At 38.8% G+C, this 26,277-nt stretch overlaps 1 protein-coding gene across 6 annotated transcripts in view; it reads right to left on the reverse strand.

The window, feature by feature from the left end:
• Cblb (Cbl proto-oncogene B) overlaps positions 1 to 26,277 on the reverse strand; it is a 218,102-nt gene that overhangs the window by 104,310 nt on the left and 87,515 nt on the right. The gene's annotated exons all lie outside the window — the stretch shown is intronic.

Here is a 26,277-nt window from a genome sequence, read left to right on the forward strand (position 1 = left end):
CCTAACAAGCTTTTATTTTATTATTTATCCATGCATTAATGCCATGAGCGTAAACAATATAAATTACACTGAGCTCAGTTTAATGGAAGAGGAGCTCTTAAAAAAAATAAATGCAAAACAAGAAGGTACAATGACTACCTGGGAAAGTAAAGGATTTTGTCATTAAAGAACAATTGAGAAAGATGAGCAGTAGTTTGACTGATGAAAGACCTAGAACTGAGAAGAGGTATCTCATGAACTACATAAAAAAGTGTACAGTAAGGAATAAAACTATGGATTTGTGTACTTACTGTGTCTGGCATGATTAGTAGAACAAAAATAACAGGAATGAATGAAGTGAGGCAGGATCAGCAAAGCTGGTTTGGGGATGACACAAAAGATGTCTCCAGGAAAGAGCAAACTTGTCATACACAGTACTGCTGCTTAAAAGTAGGATTTTCTGATGATGTAGTCCAGATATATGGCTTATTTTTAAGGCCATCGGGCAGTTTTAATATGTTCCCCTGGTTAAGCAGTATAAGAAATGGGGACTTGAAGTAGATTATAAGGGCTAAAGGCACGATGGTATCTCTATCTTAGAAGAAATGTGACAGCAGTATGTGAAAGGTTAGAAAAAGGAAAATGCACCTAACACCTTTATATTAAGTAGCACATTTCTTGGGATTCTGACATAATTTAAAATGTTTCATCTTTCAAAATAATACTATCACCTGCAATCATTTTATAATTCTACCATTAGAATGCAATTAACTATGCTGATCCATAAACTGTTCATTTTAGATAATAAAGAAGGAAGTACAACACAAAATATTGAGGAACACTTCAGGCTTAATGTGGCCCTGCTTTTTTAATATCTGTGTTTACTCAGAGTCACCATAACTCAGGCACACATGTGTGCGTGCATGTGTGTGTGTGCGCGTGCATGTGTGTGTGTGTGTGCGTGCACACGTATATGTTTTACAGGCTAAGAGACAAATGTTCTAGAATTCAAGGAAAACATACAGGAAAGCAAAGATAAAATTAACATAAAATCACATGACATTTAAACATGTCACTGGCATTGAAAGTTGTGGTTCTCTACTGCATTTTTAATAATGTATCTGTGTTTAATCACTCAACAAATCAAAGTACAGGTTTGGTACTCATTATGGAGCAGGCATCTGTCGATGCAGTCAGTGAGTGTCACTCTTCACAAGAAGTTCCTTTTCTCCCTGACCACATGTTCTTTTCCAGAAGAAAAAAGAATTCCTGGCCATCTGAGGAAGTCTGGTCCATTTCTCTCACATAAAATATAAGCTGTGTTGGTTTCAAAGACTTAAAGCCACCATGCTTACTCTTTGCAAGACAGTTTTGGTGGCCAACTGCCCTTAGGAGAGAGAGCGTTCCCATCCCCTGGAGATCCAATTCTGACTGCCCTCTTTAGCAGTGACAACTTTAGTTACAGCTGTCCCACTAGTAAAGGGAGGTGACAGTAAAGAAATCCATGAAGGTAAAAAGCCTCACAGAGTTTTGGAGAAGGAAAATTGTTTTCCATTTTATGCATGATTTTCCAATAGCATGAATTATAATCAGTAATAGAATGTTGTAAAAGATTCTGATTGTATAAATGTTGCATGCAAAATGATTTTAAAGGTAAAGCAAACAATTATCCATACTGTTTGAATTATATTCTCTAACATTTCAAGCAGTCAAATTTACTTTGCACATCAGAGACCTGCTAAGCAGGTCTCTTATGTATTCTGAACTCCTGCGGTTTATCTGTGGAACATCTCCAAAGCTTCAACACTCATGTGCATCCCCAGCCTCTCAGAGAAGCCAAACGAACCCCTGTAAGCCATCAAATGGGAGAAGTCTTACTGTGCCCCAAATGGACTTAAGGACCCTGACCAGATCTTGAGCAAATCTCAAGAAATGAAACGACCCTAATGTGTGTACAAGTTCAGTTTAACCAAACTGCCACTTATAGTTGCTATTTAACACCAAAGTCTAATTTTCTAGGTAAACTAATCCTATTAGTATAGTTACTCCACTAACCACTATGGAAAGGTATTTCATGTTTCTTAAAAGTTACCAGAATACTAAAAAAATGTTTATTTTTACAAAAGAAACATAACTTCCTCTATAAGATGAATATGGAAATAATATGAATATTCATTATTAAAAAGTAGGGAAAGTAAGTAAGAAGAGAAAGCAATGATGTATAAGTTCTATAATTTCAATAAATACATCATCATAAAAATGAAAATATCAGCTAATTCCATAACCTGGAACTAGCTATGAAGTGATAATTTAAAAGGGGGTCACGTCAGACATTAAGCTTCCTCTGAACGCCTGCATGATGCGCATGCTGCGACTCATCAGTCACACACACATGTGCCACCATGTGCTCAGCTCCAGCCCCATCTCAGCACAACTCAATCGACAAGGGACACGGTCTGTGGATCAACTGAACATCTGACATTAACCTGATCCTCTCATGCAGGTGATAACAGAAATAGGGTACCCAGACACAGGAAATAAAATGTGAACTAGTTCACTATACCAAAGAAAGGCTTGAGGCCAATATACACTGCAACTAACTTTTAAGATTACAGAATTTAAGGAAAACATAAAGTCACCTCAGAAGATCTGCAAAGAATTTATTCCTATAACTTGGATAAACAGCTAATTTTCCATCAAACTTTGAACTGGTGCATACAAAACAAAAAGAAACATGAAGATGTTTCTAATTAGAGTAAACCAACTGTTCCTTGTTTTCTGAATTGGTTACTCTCCATCCCCTTGCTTCTTTGTTCTTTAATTATATCCATATGTTTTTCAATTTTACTTGTTAGATCTAAGGTTTAAGGCACAAAAACAATGATATGCATCTTGGATATTTGATCTAGTGGCTATATAGACACAAGTTTACAAAGAAAATAGTGACATTTATTAGAGTCTAGAAGCTCCGATAATCATAGCTAACCACTGGTAAATTACAATGTGGGCATACAGTTGCATTTTCTTCTTCCTACCATGTATCACATTTTTATTTAACTTTTTTGTATAAGCTTTGACACTGTAAACATATATCCTGCCTTTAGTCTAGAAAAAAAAAAAAAACCACTAATGTCGTCAGAAGTATCTGGATGTGTCCGTTTCACACTATATTTTCACAGTGCAGCAGGATACACAATCTGACATATTTCTTTTATATTTATACTCACAGATACACACTGTATAAATTTATATAAATTTTATAAATTATTACAGACTGATTCAGAGGTTGAAATCTACATGAAGACATTAAAAGAACTGAATGATAAATCTACTGTCTGATGCCACTTACATTTATTATCAGAGCAAATAATTTTTCATCTAGGATGTTGTGATATAGTTTGATAGGCTGTATGTACTTTCTTCACTGCCCACCTTTCGACCTTAGACACCCACTAAAAAGAAGTCCAACTTGAAAATAAAATCCAAGAATATAATTACATCTACCTATAGGGACTTGGGGGAAAAGGCAAGAATTATACATTGCATGTTCTTTACAGATGAAATGCCTCTGCCTAGTGACCAGTTTCTCCATATTTAGCCAGTTTTCCTAAGCCCAACTGATTTCTCATCATATGGTGACTACTTAAAGGAAGGATTCAGTGCTTACTAATTAGGAATATTTGACCCTAGAACTCCCCTAATTAAAACAGATGAAAAAAAGTCAAAATCTTTCGACAAAGATGTAATAATCTTATTTAATCTTAATTAACGAAAGTATCAGATATGGAACAAAACAGCCTAGAAGAGTTATTATAATACAAGGTGGAGGGGGAAGTGTACCCTAATTATAGAGATCATGATTGGGTATGTTAAATTTGAAAAACTAATTTTCTAAAATTCAAGGTCTGCCTGGAAGCCACCAGCAGATGTAAGCCACACATAAAGGATGTGACCAGCTTGCTGTCGATTGTGTGTGGCCCTGCATTTCCTCCTTTTGAGAAACAGCTGTGTCACAAATCACTAAGGAAATAAAAACCTCTCAATGATGAATTAGGGAAAAACTTTAAATGACACTTGACTTTCATGAGCCTCAAAGTTTCTGAGAATATACTGTACTGCCTTTGGTAGAAAAAATGCAGGTTCATTTTTTATTCAGAAATCATTAATAATTCAACTCTCACAATTAAAAACTAGAACATGATCTTCTTAATCTTTACAAGATGAAACAAATTCAACATAAGACAAAAAGCAAGACATGAAACTATAAACACCAGAACTTAAACGAAACTCATGTCCAACAGAAAGAGCAATTTCCACTGTACCCGGGATAAAGTGCCCTCCAACATGAATTTAGAGAATTATATCACACAGTTTTTGACCTTGAGAACATTTTAAATCCCAAGTGGAGAGATAAACTGATATAAAGGTTGAAGTCTTCCCTCATGAGAATGGTCTATTTTTAAAATGGGTTCAGACAGTCTGAAAACTAGACTGTTGCTCATTTCTCCTGCTCAAATGCTTTAAAGCTGTTAGTACCCTTAAGGAAAGTGAAAAGATGTTAAAAGTCAAATATGAAGTTATAGGTATAGCTCAGGAGTACAGCGCTAGGGTTCAATCCTCAGCTGTGAAGAAAGAATGAAAAAACAAAAGAACTGAGTGAGGAAGGCCGGGCAAGAGACAGAAGGAAAGAAGGAAAGAATCCAAACATGCTTGGTCCATCTTAACTGAAACAAAGCCACAGTACAATTTTAAATCTATTTCACTTTACCTCTGGAAAATTAAACTACAAACTTAAAAAGGAATATAGTACACGAAATCAGTCTAAAATACCGCATATGCAATGGGAGGTCTTAGGCTTCCCTTCTGCACATGATCTACACTAACATCGCAAGGAAGACCAAGCCTAAAATGGTGCCAAATAACAAATGTAGGCAATCTTTGGTCTCTATATGTCACCTGAACACGTTATCTTGATGCATTAGTTACTCTTGTAACTGCTGATACAAGATACTCAACAATCAAGGTGAAAGAAGGAAGGGCTGACATGCTCGACAGTTTGCCGAGGTTTCATCCATAATCACCAGGCTCCAAGGCAGGGCAGTTGGGCAGAGGGGCACCACAGACTGGGCAAGAGGTAGAAGACAAGCAGCAGCAACAATAAGCAACAAGCAACCAGCAGCAACAATGGCACCTCTGTTTTTGTCCCTTATATTTTTGTCCATTCAGAACCTTAATCCTAGCATCTCACAGTGAATCAATCCCAGCATCATATCCTGCTTCCACCAGCATACATTCTTGATTCATTCATCCTCAAAAAGACCTATTTATGAGCACAAGTGGCTTTGGGGACTTCTAGACACAAGCTGTAACATTCTATCCCAAAGACTTGTGTGAATCCCTTTATGCAGAATGCATTCAGTTCATCTCTAACACTTGCCAAGCCCTAACACTTTCAGCATTGCTATAAAGTCTAAATTCAAAGTCTGCTCTGAAATTTAAGGCAAATTCATAGATGAGAGACCCTATATAAATTTAAAAGATGTTAAACACTGCCAACACACAAGGGCACAAGACAGACATTTCCATTCCAAAAGTTACAAATGGGGTAGCAAGCAAGGCAACCAAACCAAGTCCAAAATCCAGCAGACTGAACATTAAATCCTACAGTTCCACTTCCAGGATTCCTGGCAATCTGTGGCAAGTTGTAAACGCTGAAGGGCTTAGATGGTCCTATGCCTATGACACTGCTGTGGTTGTAGCTACCTTGGTTTCTCTTGGGCCAGTTCTGCTCCTTCCTTACAGTTTTCCTCAGACAATTCATGTTCCTGGCTTCTCCAGACTTCCAGGGTCTACAATACATCTTCAGCTTTTTGCTCACAGCTTCACATACTGTCCTCTCAGGCCTTCTTTTGAAATTAGGATGGAAGCCTGCCCGACCTCACAACTCTTGCATAGACCTAAAACTAGCACCACATGGATGTTAACAAGGTCTGATGTTAGCTGAAACAGTAGACAGGCTTCTACTTCTCTTGGTTCTGAGGGTGGAGTGCCTCTGAAACAAATCCTAAGGAACAACTTCTCTAGGCTCTCTCCTCAAAGCAAAGTGTTCCTCTTTGCAATTTATAGGGAGTAAACAGTGGAGTTCTTCTAGTTCTTGTGATGTCCTCAGGCCGTATTTTCTATTGTTGTCTTCTAAAATAGTTGGCTTTTTCTCACTAGTCTTTTCAGAGACCAACTTTTCCTTTGTATGATCTTTGTAGGTCACAAATTTCCTGGGCTTCCCTTTCTGGTCAAACTCAAAATGTTTTAAATTATTCTGTTGGCCTCTTTGCTCTTGATTCTCAACATAAATCTGGCTAAAATCCCTCAAAAATAGCCATGTTATGGCCTCCACACTCAACTGTTTTGAAATTTCTCATTCTAAATTAGTTCGTCTGTTTCCCTTAATCTCCGTCTCAGGCAGTCTCTAGACATACAAGCAAAATGCAGACGAATTTTCTGCCCAGCTCTAACACAACCATCTAGAATCCAACAGCCAAGGTGGTCCTCCTTCCCAGCCTAATATTTATAGGCTGCATTTATACCAACCATCTGGTCTTCTCATCGCTGGCCAGAATCTCTCATCGAGTGCCACCTAAGGTTTTCCAGGGCTGCTTTCTCTGCAAGAAATCTCTAAACCTGGGCACACTCTTCCCACCAGCCACTGCTCAACACTCTTGAACCACTGGTCAGGTACAGTCACAGCAATGATTCCACTTCTGTGGTACCAAACTGCTGTCTTCATTACTTTTCTCATTGCTGACACAAAATACTCAACACCCAAAGTTAAAGGAGGAAAGGTTTGCTTGGCTAACAGTAGAAGTCTCAGCCTATAATCACCAGGCTCCAAGGCACAATGGCACATGGCAGAAGGACATCAAAGACAGGGCAAGAGGCAGCTGGAGACCAGCAGCAGCAGCAAGTCACAACAGACCAGCAGTGACAATGACAGCTCTCTTTCTGTTCTTTATATTTTATCCAGGCTACCCACTTTTAGGCCAGGGAACACTTAATATTCTTAATATTAGCAACTCTCAGTGAATCAATCCTAGCACCACACACCCTTAATCTACCCCCCAAAAGCTGCAGGAGGCTTTGGGGGGACATGTAGACACAAACTATAACATTTGAACATGTTATCTGTGGGAAGCAAGAAGCTACACTTCAAAATAATGAATCTGTCTATAAGGCAAATACATCTGCTTGCTAAAATATCTGTAAATGGACATTCACAAATGTCTTTTTTTTTTTTTTTTTTTTTTTTTTGCGGAACCGGGGATTGAACTCAGGCCCTTGAGCTTGCCAGGCAAGCACTTATTCTACTAAGCTATCTCCCCAGCTCCTACAAATGTCCTATTAAAATCATGCAAATATGAAATGATGAATACTATGTTGAAAAGTACTATCTTTAGTGAAGCTTCCAAGAGATAATCAAAATACATTCTACTCAATTTTTTAAGTATCCTGCAAGAGTTTGGCTCTTCAGTTTGAAAAGGTTTACACCCTTACTGTGTCTATAGGTCTTGAACAAGTTCTTCTGAATTAGTTGCAAAGCTTTAACTACAATGACTACCTCATTGGGGATTGTTTTAGACAGGGTCTGGCTGTGTAGTACAGGCTTGCCCTGAACTTACTATGTAGTGTGGGCTGGCCTGGAACTCATTAAGAATTGTTGGTTTTTTTCCATATAGCATTATCATCCACTACAATTTTGAGAGTCATTGTTACATTAAGATCATTAGTAATCATGATGGTTTTTCATAACTGTATAAACAGCAAAGAAAATGCTAGAACTTGAAATATCCAATCTGTCATTTACTCTACCAATCTTTATTACGTATGTTTTCATGCCAGACTTGACCTAGGAAATGTGATGCAAAGACAAAGATGACAGAGGCCCTGGCTGGGTAGCTACAGTAGAGCAGGCGAATCAGGCCAGGAAACAGATGGTTCCATGGCTGAATGATCATTCACATGTATTTTGAAATATCCTAAAAGTAGGTCTATAATAAATCTAATCTTCATTATTTTCCAGAAAGCTTCTCCAACATTTTTTTAAATGTTGAAGCAAGATTAACAATATCCTACTGATGACTTCTACAATTTTTTTCTACCTGGAAAATTTATTATTAAAATCCACCAATGTTTTATGTGGTCATTCACAATTTTGTTGGATTTAAAAGTTTAATTAATTACAGTCTACTTCAATAAAGAAAACTTTTGTAATCTGTAACCAGCATTCTTTTATGAAACAAGAGGAAAACTACTTTTCTCATTCCTATAGGATAAAATACAATGAACGTTCTATAAATTAACTAGACATTCATTATTACTGCAAGATTCATATAAAGCCAAGAATACAGAACCATACTACTTTGTTGTTTTTTTTACAGAAACAAAAAGGAACATTAGAAAACATTATATTTGATGACCTGAGTTGTGTGATAAAACAAATCTGTCTCATCAAAAACAAAATCAAAACAGCACCAAAAAACCTTACCTTAGCAGAGCATTGGCAATAGTTTATGGGAAGAAAGAAATCCAGATTCAATTTTTGCTATTTGCAATTCCCCAGTCTCTCTCATACCCTTTCCTCTCCCCTCAAAAACCTACAGTGAATTAGTAATCTGAATAATGCCAATTGGTCTGTATTTACTGATTTTGTTCTTCCACCATTAAAAATATATATATTATTTATAGAACTTTAGATATATAAATAAAAAGATGTAGCTAGTTTTTCCCCCTACCTCTTCAAACTCACGAGGAAAAGTCTTTTCTTCTTTTAACTGTCTCATTCCTTATTTTAAAGCCAGTGTGTTGTGATGGTTCAACTTGTCAACCAGATTTGCTTGTAAGCTGCCCAGGGGATCAGTAAGGCACATGTCTGGTGTTTCTGGAAGGGTCATGGAGCTGTGGCTCTGAGGTATCTGTGCCCCAACACCCTCCTCCCACACTGCTCCCCTACTCTGCTCCCTGGCAACCATGAACTAAGCAGCTTTGATCCACAATACCCTGGGGTCCTGATGCTGCCTTGGACCAGCTGACTGTGAAATGAAACCACAGAAACTGCGAGCCTAATTAAACTTCTCCTCCTTCGACTTGTGGGTGTTGAGTATCACATTCCAGCAATGGGACACTGAATAAAACAGATGGCTTTTGTTTTGTGTTCTATTCAGTGGGCTACAGTTAAAAGTTTTACTGAAATAACACTCTCATTGAGAAGGGCTATGATCCACAGGACCACGCTATCTGTCCACTACTTCTCACAGACTTCCGAGTGTCCCCAGCTATCAGAATATCCCTCTGCATTTCCTGACCTACCATCTGGGTTCTAAGCCAGCCTCTCCTCTTCCTCAAGCCCAACATCTCTACACCTCAGCCTTCTGGACCTCTCATTCACACCTGGTTTATGTCAAAAATATTACATTATCTTTTCCCAACCTCCTTCCCAAATGTAACAAGCCAGGCTATTAATGCCATGCCACTTTCACTGCCAGAGATGATCCTGAAAAGCACACATATTCCATATGTACATCACACTGCATGTCTGGCATTCCACAAGGCCTAAACTGATGCCCATTTCCACACACAGTACATATCCCATACATGTTTGATAATTTCTGAAGCCATTAAATATTTTTAATCCTAAATGAAAAATAATATCTTGATCTCAAAATAGTGCTAATAAAATATAGGTAACAGCAGTATAAATGACTAGTTTATAGAAACTATGGTAACTTACACTATGATCTCAAGTTTCTAAGCCTTTGCAAGAGAAAATTTTTTATTAAATCAAATTGTTGTGCTCAGATAAGTTTAAAATCTAGGGTTTGATCCGCAAAAATATTTGCTTTGCGGGCTCTGAGATCTTTCCTGCCTATTGTTTTTCCCCTTTCTTCATGTATGAAAAACCAGAATCTCAGAAAAGACAAAGGAAGTAAACACCCTATCCCTCATGAGTAACGTGCAGAAGCACAGTAAGTGGAACACATCTGCCGCGGTTTCTGGGGAAGCACAGCACAGTCTCCCATCACACTGCTGTGCCTTTCCACGCTGGGCTCTGGGAATTTCCCTTACAGACACCTTTATCACTTCACTCACTTCAATCCTGCTGTCTTACAGTGGAATAATGGAAAGAAAATCGAACACCATAATAAGAGTAATAGCTTAGCTCACCAAGCCAGTTGGAGGAATCCTGAAAGAAGAAAACTAACATCACAAAATTTATTCTGTATAGTCCCTTAGGGCTAAAATTATCTTTATTCAAATGTCTGCAATGTAGTATAAAAAAAAAAAGTACAAATTTACCAAGCAACTCTCATCCATTTTAGCTGTAATCTGACATGGATACACTAATATAATATTGGAGGAGGGTTAAAATGAAAGTGTGAAGTAGAAAAAGCAAGATAATAAATAATATGTCAGTACAGCCAACTCAGAAAAAACTTGGTTCTATTAAAAGGCTTAATATCACGTTACAGAAAATTTACAAACAGAAAAATAACGAATATATGCACACAGAAAAACATTACCATAGTAATCTCTGACTAGCAGACTTACTTTAATTTTTTACTCTTTTATTCTTTAAACTGCCCTATTTTCAACAAGAAACAAAAATGTCATTGAAAGGACCTTTCATTGATTTTCTGAGGCAAATCAAATGTGCCTGCAGAAGAGAGAATTTGGAGACCCAGGGCAGTATCTTCCATCCTTTGAAAAGCCCCACTGCCAGCCACACTGAATCGCCTTGCAAATCACAAAGTCCTCTCTGATGCAGACAATGAATCACTCACATGATGGCTAATCCAAATTTTCTAAAGAGTTCTGTTTGGTCCTTTACCATTAAACTTTTACAAAAGGCACCCAGGTACTAGCCCAAATCTATCCTTCAAAGAAGGGTTCTAAATTTTGTATTTTAAAATAAAAAGCAGTGGGGCCGGGGTTATGGCTCAGCAGAATAAGTGCTTCCCTGGCAAATGCAAGGGCCTGAGTTCAATCCCTGGTTCTGCAAAAAAATAAAAATTAAAAATAAATAAATAAAATAAAATAAAATAAATAAATAAAAATAAGCAGAGAATGTAAAGACAAATACTTAAGCTGACAGTCAGGAATTACTCAACCAGGAAAAACAGTATGGAACTTAAGTCCTACTGAGAACTTATTCTCCTACCATTACTACTGTCGTCTAAGAAATGCATTTCATCTATTTATTTATTTATTTATTTATTTATTTATTTATTTATTGTGTGTGTGTGTGTGTGTGTGTGTGTGTGGCCAGCTCAGCCCACCAGGGGGCGGGCTGGCTGGCATGTGGTGCTGGGGGATTGAACTGCGGTCCTTGTGCTTTGCTAAGCTTGTTCTAAGCAGGTGCTTTAGACCACTGAGCCATCTCACCAGCCCTAAGAAATGCATTTCAAATTAAATTACTCTTAGGAACAAGAAGTCTCTGAAAGTTTGATTAATTAGTATGTTACATGTATTTTATAATATATCATAAAGGAAATACAGCTACACATGACCAAATGATTCCATTTAACACATACTTCCTCTGTTTGTTGGATGCTTGATACATATACACAGTAACAACTCAAGAGAAGCCAACTAACTTAGATGTGATGGCCTCACAGACATGCTGCATTTTAAAAGCAATGAGAACATGCCAGACTGTTTCCATTTCAAAGTGAAAAAATTTAAAAGGTAAAGTGATAACAGAAAAACATGGATATGATAAATCTACTGGCTCATGGTAATACAGTTTATATGAACCAAAGTCTTTAAGACTTTCTGAATTAAACAACAAAGGATATATATTTTATTTATTTCTTTAAGGAAAATTGTTTCTTAAACTGGCAATTGTTAAAGTGGATGTAATTTAGATAAGTGTATTCTCTAATTCTAGTAAAACAGCTCATTACGGAAGCACTAGGATACTGTGGAGGAAAACGTGGGACTGGTATCCTTGGCTTCCAGACATGGATCTGCTACAAAACTTCATTTATCTAAAGCACCTTCCTCTGGAAATTGAGGGAGTTCTGGACACAAATTATAAGGCCCATAATGTCCCAGACGGCCATACCCTCGTCCATTCTAGTCAGGATGATGTGACTAGGTAGCCTGGCTCCAAAAAGTCCGTATATTACTGTAAAACTTGTGACTCCATTTCACAATTTGTACCTAATCTTCAAGTGCAAAGTGCTATATCATGTTTTCAACTTACAAACTTTCCTCAGTAAGTGTTAGACTGCAGAAATCTTGAAATCAGGATACCAAGAATCTAACATAGAAAACTGCAATTAGAGTAACTACCAAAGCTTTCATCAGTCTATTTGGAAGCCTTGATTTTATTTTGGTCTTTACATCACAGTTCTTTTTTGTTTTCTTTTTTTAACAAAGAAAAGCCCAGGGGGAGAGTAATTCTCTCAAAACAAAGAAAACCACAAAACAGCAGAAATAACAAAAAAGAGGTAATTTAAAATCTGTGTATTTCATGTTAATGAATAGTAAACAGTAGACTATTGAAACCATATGAAAAAATGTAGCCTACAATGGAACAAAATATGCCCACTGGGACCATTTTGGATCAAAAAGCTGATTTAATTTATTTATTCTTGGAAAATGTACTATTACATGTAGTAAACGCAGGATGCTATCAGCTCTTAGAATATTACTTTTCATCTCACTCAGTGATACAGAAAGATCCAAATTGGGAGCATCTGTTATCTTTACTGCATGATGGTGGCTCAACAATATGGCCCTGATACCTTCATAGTCTCAGTCTGATTGCAAAAGAACAAACTCCCCACATCAATAAAACAAGCTATCTTTGGATATTGGCTTTGGAATTGAAAATCATACAGCTCGTCTGCAGGCACTACTGAGGACAGAATGCTAGAGTGGTTACAAAGCACTTGTTCAAAAATCCAAACAAAACTTAGTAACTAAATGACCTTGGGCATTGATTTCACCTCTGGAAACCTTAATTTCTTCACCTTTAATTTACAAATTATACAATATTTTGTATATTTTTCAAAAGTTCTTTTAAAAATATTTAGCCATCAGGGAAATACATATTAAACTACACTGAAATTCCACCTCATTCCAGTCAGAATGGCTATCACTAAGAATTCAAGATACAAAGAACGCAGGTGAAGAACTCTTTCCACAGTGCTGATGAGAATGTAAATTAAAACAGCTATTATGGGACTCAGTATGTACTCAAAGACCTGGGAAGAGAACTACCATTTGACCTAGATCTCCCATTCTTCAGCATAACTCTAAAAGAATTAAAATCCGCATACTAGAGAAATACGTGCATGGCCATGCTTACTATGGTACAGTTCACACTACAGAAACAGCCTAGGTTTTACCAATAGATGAGTGGATAAAAAGTGATTGTATCCATGTCTGTATCCATGATATAGTCCTAAAGAATAAAATTATGTCATTTGGATGGAACCAGATACCATCATGTTAAGTAAAATAAGCCATGCTGTAAAAGCCAAATATTGCATGCTTCCTCAACAATGAGGGATCTTCAGAAAAAAGAGTGGAAGCATGACATGAAAGGAGAAGGTACACTGTTCGAGAAGAGGAAGAGAATGGGGAATGTAAAGGGAAAAGGTTAATGGGCTGGAAGCTGAAAACACAGCAGCTGAATGCATGAATGTGCTAAAACGTCACTTCTAGTCTGTACAAGTAATACATCCTAATAAGAGTCCCCTTCCATGGAGTGCAACATCACAACTGCTGTAGATTTCATAAAGAAGCTTGCATCAGTGCCATTTCCTCAGGCTTACATCAGGTAAATAATAAATGTTTAAAGTAAATGTCTTACAACCCTGCCCCAAAATAAATGATAGCTAAAAATTATTGTCTTTCTTGTCAGCATGAGCTGATGTCTATTATATCTTCCCTTCAATGTGGAATATCCTAAAACTTGTTTTGACCAACAGAATGTTAACTGTAATGGAAGAAATAGCTGAATCACACTGGGAGGAGATGTGCAGTTCTGTCTCTGCCTCTTTGAAAATGCCCTCAGATTTGGCCACCACACTGTGAAGAGCCCCAACCAAGCCCAGCTGCACAGCAGCATCCAATGCAAGCACATGAGGCCGCTGGGTCATCCGGCTCAATGCGCAGCCCCACTAGCAGCGCAGGGAGCAGGAGACTACTGGGCCAGCCACAAGACCATCCAAGTAACAGCTGCTGCCATTCATGCTGCCGGCTTCAGAGTGGTTTCCTATAGAAAAGTGATACATACTAAGTGTTTGATAAAATTTAATTGCTATGACGGTATCTCTTACACAAAATGCTTGGGACCAGAAGCACTTCAGACATCAGAAAATGCCCATATACACACAGAGGCATCTTGAGTATGGGAACCATGTCCAAACACGAAGTCTACATTTATATTTCTCATATTATTTATATATATATATATATATATATATGTGCATATATATGCATATATTCTACAGGAATTTTACCTTTTTTATACATATTTATGTATATTGTATTTTTAATAATCCTGTACATAAAACAAAGTTTTACAGTGTGACCTTCTTTTACTGTAGGCAAAATGTCAGGGCTCAACAATTTCAGATTTTGAATTTCAGAGTGTGGACATTCAACCCATATGCTATTAGTGTTGACAAGTGTATAGGTTCCAAAACTTCCAGTTGATGGCTGAGCCCTCAGACTCTCTAAACACTATATATTCCACATCTTCCCCCTAACTGGAAAGTTCCAACTTTTCACGTAGAGGAAACATATTATAGCTTCTCTTTCTACATTCAAATTGCCAGCATCAGTATTCTTGCACTTTGGGGCCATGATAAAGTGAAATGCTGGTTGCAAGGACTGTAGAACCACGTAGTTGGTATGATACCCGAGATGGCAACTAAGTGACAGACCCGTATATGAGCAGCATGATACAGTGCACCAAAACATGATTCACAGCCTGGGCAGGATGGAAGAGAACAGATGAGGTTATCATGGTACCTAGAAAAGCAACTTAAAATGTATGAGTTGCTTGTGTTAGGAATGACCACTTAAGTTGTCAGACTGCAGTTAACTGCAGGTAACTGAAACTGCAGGAAGTAAATGGGAGAGAGGTCCACTGTTAACATCAAAACACAAGCAGTTCAAATCACGGGGCACTCTCTTCCCTGCAAATATATAAACAAGTTAAGTTGTCTGTGGATAAATTATCTATTTCAACATTTATTCCCATGAAACATTATTATTCTAAGCAATCAACTGAAAGAGATTTATAAAAGAAATTTGACTACTATAACTGGAAAGTAGCTTACCTAGATTTCAATCAGAAGAAACTGCAATTAATTTCCAAAGCTTAGTTACTTAGGTGAACACACAATGAACTGACCTGTAAAAATATCATTAAGCTAATCCACTGACTTATGCTGACAAAACAACAGACCTAATTTCTTCAAGCCTTAAGTATTCAAAGGCAGAGAACCTCCTGACATTACACGTAAGTATAATGTGAGCAGATACAGAACATTTACAGACTTTACAGCAATCTTTTAACTGAGCTGCCATTTAAATCACGGTTTTTCTGAAAACAATTTAACGTAACTACACTTGACGTATTTCTAGGGAAGGTATCATCCTGGATGTTGCCCTGTCTAGTACAATGCACAGGAATCTCTGTTTAAAAGTCAAAGACCATTAATAACCCTGACTTAACAATAAAGAAACAAATGTTTTGCTTTCTTTTTTATTTTTTTGGCTCCCAGATGTACTTGACAATAATTTTGAGGAAAACATTTAAAAGTATTTCTGAATACACTGCTATTTCTGTCTATACCTGTGAAAACTTTAGTGAAATAATTATTCAACAGATGCACTGCTGTACCCAAGACTTGCTAAATTTAATTTATATCCTACTCACCAAAATCAATTGTAATATCTCTCCCAAAGGTATGAGTCACTTAAAATTCAACAGAAATAAGAACATTAAAATATTTAAAAGGAAATAAATAATTCTAATACTTCAGTTAGATGTATGATGGGAGGTTTGTGTATCAATTTATAAAAGCTTTATTTCTTGCCTGTTTATTTCCTGCTTAATTATTTCTTAAGGGACTAAATATTAAAAGAGAAAAAGAGACCATAAAAATTCACAAAGATGAAAATGTAAAGCAACATCTGTTGGTCTTTTCATTTCCCACACATCCTCCTCCTGAGCAGCGTGCTGCCTGTGTAAGGCCTGTTACCTGGTTTCAAAGCGGTTTTGTAGGCATGTAAATAATGATCTGCTTATAAGAAATTCTACTAAGAGGAGTTTGATTCACTCAATGAATATATTTTGAGGATGTGCCTTGCCCTGTCATTGCATAGTTTATTTCTTAAGGTCCTGTCTGTCTCTCTATAGAGATAATATAATATAGATATAAACAGACAGGGGAGGCTTCAGCTATATAACAATACTGTGCACTGTGCAAGTGAGGTACACTTGGGGTGCTTCCAGAGCATGTGACACAAAAGGAAAAAGTCTTCAACCCATAGGCCTTCTAGAAACCCCTAAGGGAGGCCAAGGGAGACAGAAGCACACAGCAGATAGAAGCTGAGAGGCCAGCACATAAATGCACACATGTGGAAACCACACTGATGATGTGACAAAACGAAGGGATACTGACGAGTGTTCAGGGCAGGGGCTGAGAGGGCAGCAAGACCACAGCATCGGGGGACCCTGCCTCACTGTGCAGCCTCGCGCTTAGCGGCACAGACACCCATCTAGTGCTGTGTGTGCTGTTCCAGGACACAGAGGTTTAGGTGTACAACCAGGGCTTCCATCAGGGAAGACTGCAGGGTGGGAAAGGGACAGGAAGAGGTGATGGGAGGAAGTGGAAAAAGAAAACCACTTTTAATCAAATGTATCACAAAATATAATTGAATTATTAGGGATCTTTAGATCTGCAATCAAACTTAAAAGCTTTGTTGATGCTTTCCCTATCATTGGATAATAAAATGAGTGTTTCATCCCTGTGTCCTTAAGAGAATGTAATCTAGATTTAACAAACTTAGAGAACAAGCAAAAGAAAACACTACCCAGAAAGGAATGCACCCGAAGCCGAGGTCTCTGAAGCAGATGCTCTGCTCTGGCAGCCTCGGGGCCCTTAGAGTATAACCATCTGAAGTAAGCTCAGGGCTCTATCTCACTGCCTAAGCCCTTCTGTAAAAGCTGTCTCTGTTCAAAATACCACAGCAATCCCCTCACTTCAGATATGAGTCACCAGAGACACTTAGTAAAGAAATACATCCTTTTCTCATGATCAAAAATAGAAGACCAACCTGAATCTGACCACATGCAGACACACATTACTCACAGCCAATCAAATGCCACGTTGCCATCTGATACTGCCCAAGCTAATTCCCTGGTCAGGGAAGAGTAAACCATGCAATATACTGCAACTTGTTTTATAAATGGACTATAGCTCAGCATTATCATTTTCCATTAAATTTTATGAAGCATGGATATATCTCGTGTCAAAATCCATCACAAAAATCTCTCTTGTAGACAGCTGTGCGGTGCCACACAGGCATGAACGCAGAACCACACACACAGAGGTCCTCCTGGTAGCAAGCGTAGCCGCACACTTGATTTCTCACCAGAATGAATTTCTGTGATGTTGCCTGGAGGATGCAATTTGGACCCCATTACTATCTATTTTTTCACTATTCTTCCCACACTATAGCTACATATTTATCACAGAATAATAAAGGTGGTTTTTTTTTTTTCTCCAGTGTAACACTTTCATTGTCAAGTGAACAGAAGAAAAACTGCAGAAGCATGAGTGACAGCATTAGCCTAAATGGGTAATAATTACAATCCAGATTTGATACTCAGGGCAGCAACTTTTAAAGCTCCTCACTTCTGAACTTTAAAGATGCAGAATCTTAGGCCTGAACACCACAACAGCTGGATTAAAATATGGTCTTTAGGGGGAGGGAGACAGCTCAGCAGCCTAACTGCCTGCCTGGCAAGCATGAGGACCCAGGCTTCATCCTGGTTCCACATGCTGTGCCTGTCCTGGAGCACGGGTTCACGGCACGCACCACTGAGACTGAGTAGAGGCTGAGAAGGAGGGTCACCACGTGCAAGCTGCGCAGTGAGACCCTGCACCAAATAAATAAATAAACAAATAAAAACAGACCTTACTAAGATCCTCAGGGTCCATGGGCAACTAAACCTTTCCTTTCCACTGCTTTTCTCCAAGTAAAACTGCATCTGAAGACAATCTTAAGATTCAAGCACTTACTCAACGATCATAAAGAAACTATATAATTGTCCCAAACCTACTCCACATCAGTCCTTCTAATGCTGCCAATGTATGGGGAGCATGCTGAAGCCACTAGAGCAAGGGGCAATGGAACTGTTTTAGAGTGATTCAACTTCTCCTTCAGGTCAGACCTCAAGGACAATACTTAGGGGACCTTCAGCTGTCATCCCTCTTGCTCAATAACCCTAAAGACCACACCCCGAGTCCTTTAAGGCTGAGTCTTGGGACACTCTGTACTTTTCACTTTCGTAAATATCAACCTCAGACAAATAATGCCCTCATCACCACACCCAAGTTTACCCCCACATTTCTCTCATGAGAGAGAAATTAAACCCTTATGACAGGTTACCAGAGTGCCAGAGGTCTTGGAGAAGACTGTTGTTTCCTCACTTCTCTCTACTAGTCAAAATACGAGATGACTACCTTAACCTCCATTAACCTTTGAGAGACCAAAACACAACCCATCTGTCTGCATATTCAGTACTATCCTTAAATTCAGCATAGTAAAGGAAAAGAAAAAAAAGGAAGAAGATAAGCTGTGCTAACAGGGAAATTAAAAGCGCCTTCCGCAAGTGCCCCCTACAATACTTTCTCCCCTAGACCTGACTCTTCCCACTGCTGAGTCTCCTTCCAACTTAGTCATTAAAGAGCAATCAGGGCCTGGCTGCTCACCCCAGCAGACAAATATTCTTGCAAAATGTCAATCATGCTCTACTATCTCATTTTGTCATGAAAACCACTAATCAGAGAGAAAGACAGAGGTGTCGCCTGTGGCAGGGCGACAATCACCACAACACAGGGTGGAACGTGGCCAGGGTGTGGCTGAGTTTGAAAGCAGCAGCTGCAGAATCCTAAGGGAGCTGCTGCTGCAGCTCGCACCTGGAAGAAGGAAAGTGAAAGGCAGGAAGAAACGCTTGGCAGAGTGATCTTACAGCAACAAGTCAAGGGCAAAATGAGCTAAAGCTCTGAAAACGTACCATGCACAGAAGTACAGCTTTCAACAGCACGTAACTGATGAAGGAACCCATTCTATAACCACTGGACTCCAAATGCTTTTTTTTTCTTTTAAAAAAACTTTGAAATGTTTAACAATAAAAATAAGGAAAACTGACATAGGACACCTACTTATTTCACCAATAAAAGCATTAACATAAATCTGTAATTTACTTGTCACTAACAAATACGAACATAAGGGCAAAATTCCCAGGAACAAAACAAAAAAATATTTTTTTTAAAGATAGGTAAATTTAAATTCACAGAAGAGTCACTAAAACTAGGCTGCTATAACCTCCAGTTCCAAGTCAGAGACTGACCCAGAGAATCATGAGTTCGAGTCCAGGTTATGCAATTTAAGAACTTAGAGAGATTCCTTGCAAATAAAAAAAAGAAAGAAACAAACAAAGAAACAAAGGGCTCGGGATATAGCTTGCTGTGAAGGGCTCCATCCCCAGTGTGTGGGGGGAGGGTCCACTTTGCAGTATTCCACTGACCTCTAATCCCAGGGGAGGGATGCTGTGAGTCACAACACAAGGTTTGAAAAAGAACCAAACAGTGACAAAAAGAAATCTCTTCCAAAACCAAATTCAATGTGACATGTCAACAGCTCCTTTTTGCTTAACGTAAGGATTAGTTCACGTTTGCAACTCTGAAACGGGCCTGTTAAAAGCTGCAGAAGGCCATGAGGAAAATAGACTATTGCTATATACCCAGAAAACACTAAAATTAAGAGCAGAGACAGTAATTCTGGCTCCTGAAAGCTTAGCACAAAATATAAAGAACTTCTGGGCATAAAATGCCAAGTCACCAAATTATTTTATAGTAAAAATTCCTTACCTTATAGTTTAACTAGTCTCTGTTAAACTATTTGACAGTTGTTATCATGCAAAGAAAGAAAAAGCATCATCTTATAGACCATTACTAATCGTCACACTTGACTGCCAAAAAATTCAAACATATTTCTTCACATCCGAACACAGTTTAATTCCTATGAAAATGACACAAGCAGCCACTGAACTCGCTGGGGAGGCTGGTCCTGATGGCCTGCGAGGGCTCCTGAGGACATTTCAGAATGGTAACAACTGCAGAGAAGGACACACCTTGGAAATCGTGTCTTTCTTGCAAATTAAAACACAAGTTCATCTTAAAGCAGAAAGAACTGCAACTGTCTAGAAGTCAAAGAATCACAAATGCTGGTGTAGCAAAATGACAAAGGAGCCCTCTTCAACCCAGGACATAGCTCAGCGGTACAGTGCCTGCCTGGCAAGCGTGAGGTCATGAGTTCAATTCCCAGTACCAAAAAAAAAGGAACCCTCCTCATTATTAAAGGGAAAATAAACTGGTATACCAACATGTATCATTCTGGAGATCTATCTAAGAAATTTTCCTTCTAGGCATCTTCCCCAAAGAGCTAAGACATCGTATTCCAGTGATACATCCACGTCCGGGTTTGTAATTGGCCATTCATGACAGCTGAATCCTGGAAGCAGCAGCCTGTGTGTCCAGCAACAGATGAATGGATACAGAAATGCATCTATACATAATGGAAGACTACTCAGCTAAAAAGAAGGATAAATTTGAGATGTTTTTAGGAAAATGGATACACCTGGAAAATATAATATTAGCAAAATAAATCAGATACACAAGCTTAAAATCATGTTAGCTCTCCTTTGAGTAAAATAAAGTACAAAGAGTAAAATTAAAAATAAATAGAAACAAGGAGACAGATTATTTGCAAATGAGGAGATTGACAGTGTGGGGAGAGGGAAAGGGGAAAGAAGATTTAAACTATGCAATATACAGCTGCTACCCAGTGCCACACCAACTCTGCCTAGTTAGCTCAGCAAACATCTATAAGGAATGTAAACATTATGCACCATAAACATGACCTAAGAATAATAGCAACATAAATGAAAACGGGGAAGGGGGTTTAGAGACTGAGGGAGGAAGATGAGCGGGAAAAGGGGATCAATAAAGGAAACAAGCTGTATCATGAATGACAAACACATACTAATAAAATTAAACAATTACAAAAAGAAATCACATATTTCTCTCTATATGTACATCTAGAACTGGAGTTGTAAACTCGAAGAGGCTGTAACAGGCCCTGTGTCAATGGCCACCTAGGGGCTAGATTTAGAGTCTAAATTGTTAGCTACAGTGAAATTATATGGTGTAATCTTTTCCCTCTGAGATGAATAAATGATACTTTCTAGAGGGCTAAGCAATTAATGAGCCATAATTCTTTTTTTTCTTCTGTATTTAGGACAGGGTCTACAGAGTCTCACTACGTACATTGTGGACTCACAGTGATCCTACTGTTTTCAGCCTTCCAAATGCTGGGATTACAGGCATGTGCTATCAAGACCAGTCTCAGTCGCCAGCTCAGTGGGCCCTGGGGGCGGGGCCAGCACAGCACACTAGGGATCGAATCCTGGCCGCTGTGCTCTGCCTGAACAGCCATCTTAGTCTGCCGTAATTAATTTTTAAGTAACCTAAATGTTAACAGGTACCGTGTAAATAAAAATGCATTCAAAATATACACATATGAGATGTGCGAAACATATGGTAAATGTTTAAAGTTTTACAAATCACAATGTGTAAAAGACATATTGCCATCGGCCCACTAAAACACTCTGCCTCGCTTGGAACAGACTTATCCCATCTTCTGGCACTTTCTGAAGCAGCTGCACAGTCTCTTTCATGGGTGTCTTTAGTAGAGCTATGGTGATGGCTTTGATGTCTTGAAGCAATTCAAACTGATAACCTTTCGTGTCATTTTGACTTTGAGGATGTCACACGGTGCCAAGCCGCATGATGTCAGATCCAATTCATGACTTGAATGAGGACAGAGAGTATGTATTTATAAACTTGACTTCAGGATGGCATCTGACAGTGGCAGATGACACTTAAAGACTCTACAAACGAGTATTCTAAGAAATACTTCAGAAAGTGGCAAGAATGATGGGATACATTTCTTTGAAACCAGGAAAAGTGTTCTGAGAGGGATTAATGGCAAAGTTCCTTTTATTTTTAAACTTCTAAACATTCACCATGTTTTTGACCAATCTCATATATACCATTATAGAGAATATATACATTCTCCAAAATCCACCAGTCCTGCTCTTAGTTTTGCTTCCATCAAATATCCACAAGTACATTCACTGACACATCCACAAGCTCTCACAGAAACCCTGCTATTGACAACATCCACCAAGAGAGCAGAGTTAGGGCTGGAGATACACAGCAGGGCTACAGCATTTTCCTACCATGTGTAAGGCCTTAGATTGAGTCCCCAGTACCACAAAAGACAAAGGCAGCAGAGATTAAACTGTGAGATTTTCACAGGATATGCCACTCAGAAGTAATGAAAATGAACATACTGTAATGACCTATAGCAAGTAGGTAGAGGGTCACAATCACAAACAAGCCAGGCACAAAAGTGCACAACTCGTGAATAGGTGTGTGCTCAGGGTCTATGTAAGCGCATGTCTGTGTGTCAAACCTACTTATTTCCCCCCTTCTCTGAGTTAACAAAGGAAAAGAAGCTTCTCCTTTTTAACTTTAACTCCCTGAAGCACAAGTTCAATACCTGAAGTGACAGCCCTCCCCTGGCTGCCGTTCCACCAAATCTTGCCCCCAAAGGCTGTACATTAAGCTGACACAGTTTCACACTTGGCCAAAGTCCATGAACTGAGGGCAGTATCAAAAAAAGGGCTGGTTCTTGGGTTTTGTTTCCCTTAGGTTGTGGACACCGCAACGAGCTGCATTAAAAAGAAAGTCATCTTCCATCGTGGAAAAGTTCTCTTCACTTCATATAAACTCTGGATTCCAATAAAAAGGTTTTTGAATTTATGACACAAATATGAAAAGTATGTAGGCAAAATCATATCTGATTCAATTTAGGTCGGTAATTTGCTTCTGCTAATTTGCCTGCATTTCATCAGCATAGGCACCCCGAACTCTATGCCGGAGCAGAAAGGGAAGTGGAAAGCAGGTGCCCCACACCTCCCTCAGTCCACGGGGGACACGAGTGGGCAGTGCCCTGGGCTGGACGCCCACCTGGTGCTAAGTACCAAGGTGTGTCCCGCTGCCTTATCGACCGCACCTAGTCAGCTCAGTTTTTAAGCAGACACACATTATCAGCACTAGGCACTAATTTGCTCTTCAAGAGTCAAGCTGATTTCCAGCAAAAACTAACATCTATTTTTTAAATGCTACATTAAAACTGTCATACTAAACACAGATATAAAGCCTCATGTATCAATTTAAAAGTTTTTCAAAAAGTGGACTTCTACAAAAGCACACAGATCCTACAGGGTTGTGTGATTTACACACAAGTGAACTTATGGCTTATTTAAAAGTTAAGATAGGGGCCGCAGAGATGGCTCAGTAGAATAAGCGCTTCCCTGGCAAGTGCAAGGGCCTGAGTTCAATCCCCGGTTTTGCCAAAATAAAATAAAAGTTAAAATAAATTAAAATTTAAAAAATAAAACATTAGGTAAAATAACAGTTTCTGGATTTTTTTGTCTGTAAAATAAGGAAATACAAAACTTAATTCCTTTAAAGTTTCATTACACTGATTCACTCTTGTAGAGATCTGAACTGTTGACATGTTACTGTACTTTGTTCAAGGAACTCTATGGCTTTACATACAGCTGAGTTGGATCTGGCACCATGCAATCTGGCACCATGTAACTTCCTCTCCAGGCCACAATAAAACAGAAACAGAGATCAAAATTATCTGGGTGAGAGCAGGTGGAGTGGAGAGTTAAGCCTGCTTTCGGGGGACCCCCATCATTAGGCAAAGCGGATGTTCAACATGAAGGGTGAAAGGAGGAGACTCCCTCTTTTAAACCAAGAACTGCCCTTTTCTTCCGCTTTGCTGAGCAGAAGACTTTATGCAAACAAGATTTCAAATGAAGAGCGGTAGCCCTGGTGCTATTTGCCTGCTGGTATGCACTCCTGAAAGGGGGAACCAGACATACAGGAAGGTGGTGATGCTGTTTTAGATCATCACGCAGCACAGAGAAAACCAAAGATCAGAACAGCAAAAGGACGAGTCTCACTCCTTTTAAAGAACCATCAATACTGATATAAGATAACATGAGCTCTCAGAAGTGATAACCACTCACAAATTTTTAAAAATATGTCTATAATAGAAATGACCTGTCTTAGTTACTTTTCTCTGTTGCTGACACATAATACCCAACACCCAAAGTTAAAGGGAGAAAGGTTTCTTTAGTTCCCAGCTTGCAGAGCTTTCAGTGCACAATTGGCTGGCTCTAAGACTGAGTGGCACATGGCAGACAGACAACAATTCATGGCAATGGAAGACAGCAAAAGCAAAAAGAGAGACAAGCCCCTTTTCATCCCTTTTATTGTATGCCATGTGGTGTAGGCAGCTTACTTAGGTAGAAATATTATAAGCAATCAGACAGGGTGGAGCCTCGAAGGAGCTAATGTAGAACAGGAGATACCTTGCAACTGTGGAGGACAAAGGCACCTCCAGCTGTGGGCCAGATCTCAAGACAAAAGCTGAAACAAATGTACCCACATACCTCCCTAGGGACGGGCATCAGGGACTGATATTTTACATAGGTATCTATCACCCTGAGGAAGCCAAGAAGTCACTAACTCAACCCCCTATAGAAGAAGCCCCTCATCTGTATCCCTGCCCACTTGCTACATCACTTGCTTTCCCATTGGATCCTAATTTAATCCATTTTACCTGAACAGTTATATTTGCAATCTTATTGGTTGACCATAGTTTTGTCTCACCTTGTGCCCACCTTATAATTGCCTATGTATAGCACCTTGGACCTGCCTCATGTCATGGATTTGCTCTATAAAAATCCCTAGAAAAGGTAGGTTCTACGGCAACTCATCTGGGATCCCTTCTGTCTCTTTCTCAGACAGCAGCTTTCTTTCCTCCAATAAATATATTCTGCTCTTAAATTGCCCTTGTTCCTAAAATTCATTCTTCAATTTTAGAGAACAGGAACTCATACCACTTATCTAACAGGCTGGAAGTTTCTTTCCCTTACATCACTAGGGCAGTGTAGCCCTAGTCGAAGGGCTTCATCGAAGCATGTGACCAGCAATCAATCACAAACACTAGAAGCCTATCATCATGACTGCATAAGGCTTTGGGGAGACACCTTGATGCAATGAACCTCAAAGATTCAAGTATATTCCTTTATGTAAAAGGCATTTGGTCCCTCTCTAAAAGTTGTCCAACTCCTAACAGTTTCCGTACTGCTGAAAAGTCCAAGTCTAGAGTTTCTGCTGAGATTTAAGGAAACACTTACCCTGTAAAAAGAAAAAGAAAAAAGAAACACTTCCACAATTCAATGGCACAAGAGAGACATTTCCATTCCAAAAGGTATATACAGGGGAACACAAAAGAATGGGACCAGAGCAAGTCCAATTTTCATGATAAAAATGACAAGGTGCAGGTCTAGGGAGATGGCTCAGCAGTCTAAGCACCTGTCTGGCAACCAATGGCCCTGAGTTGGATCCCCCATACCATATGCTGTGCTGACACTAGAACCAAATTGGGCATGGTGGCACACACCCATACTGCCAGTGCTGGGGAGGCTGAGACAGGAGAATCACTATGAGTCCAAGCAGCAAAATGAGACCCTGTACCAAATAAATAAATAAACTAAAAAATCACCAGGTGTAAACAATCAGAAAAGGTAAATCTCATAAAATGTCTTTTGTTTTTGTTTTCAAATAGCTATACCTTGTACTATAAGGCCATTACCATTCTTTGCAAAATAAAACAGTTGGAGTCATAAACAAATGTTATGGTTTGTGTCTAGTTGTCCCCCCAAAGCCTCATGCAACCATGAGGTGAGGACTTCTAGAGTTTGTGTTAACTCATGATCCACTGGGATTATGTGTGATCCAAGGCTGATATTATGGGTCTTAGTACTGCTGGGATTACCCATAG

The sequence above is a fragment of the Octodon degus genome, unplaced genomic scaffold, assembly GCF_000260255.1.
Source record: "Octodon degus isolate 3935 unplaced genomic scaffold, OctDeg1.0 scaffold00187, whole genome shotgun sequence".
Lineage (NCBI taxonomy): Eukaryota > Metazoa > Chordata > Mammalia > Rodentia > Octodontidae > Octodon > Octodon degus.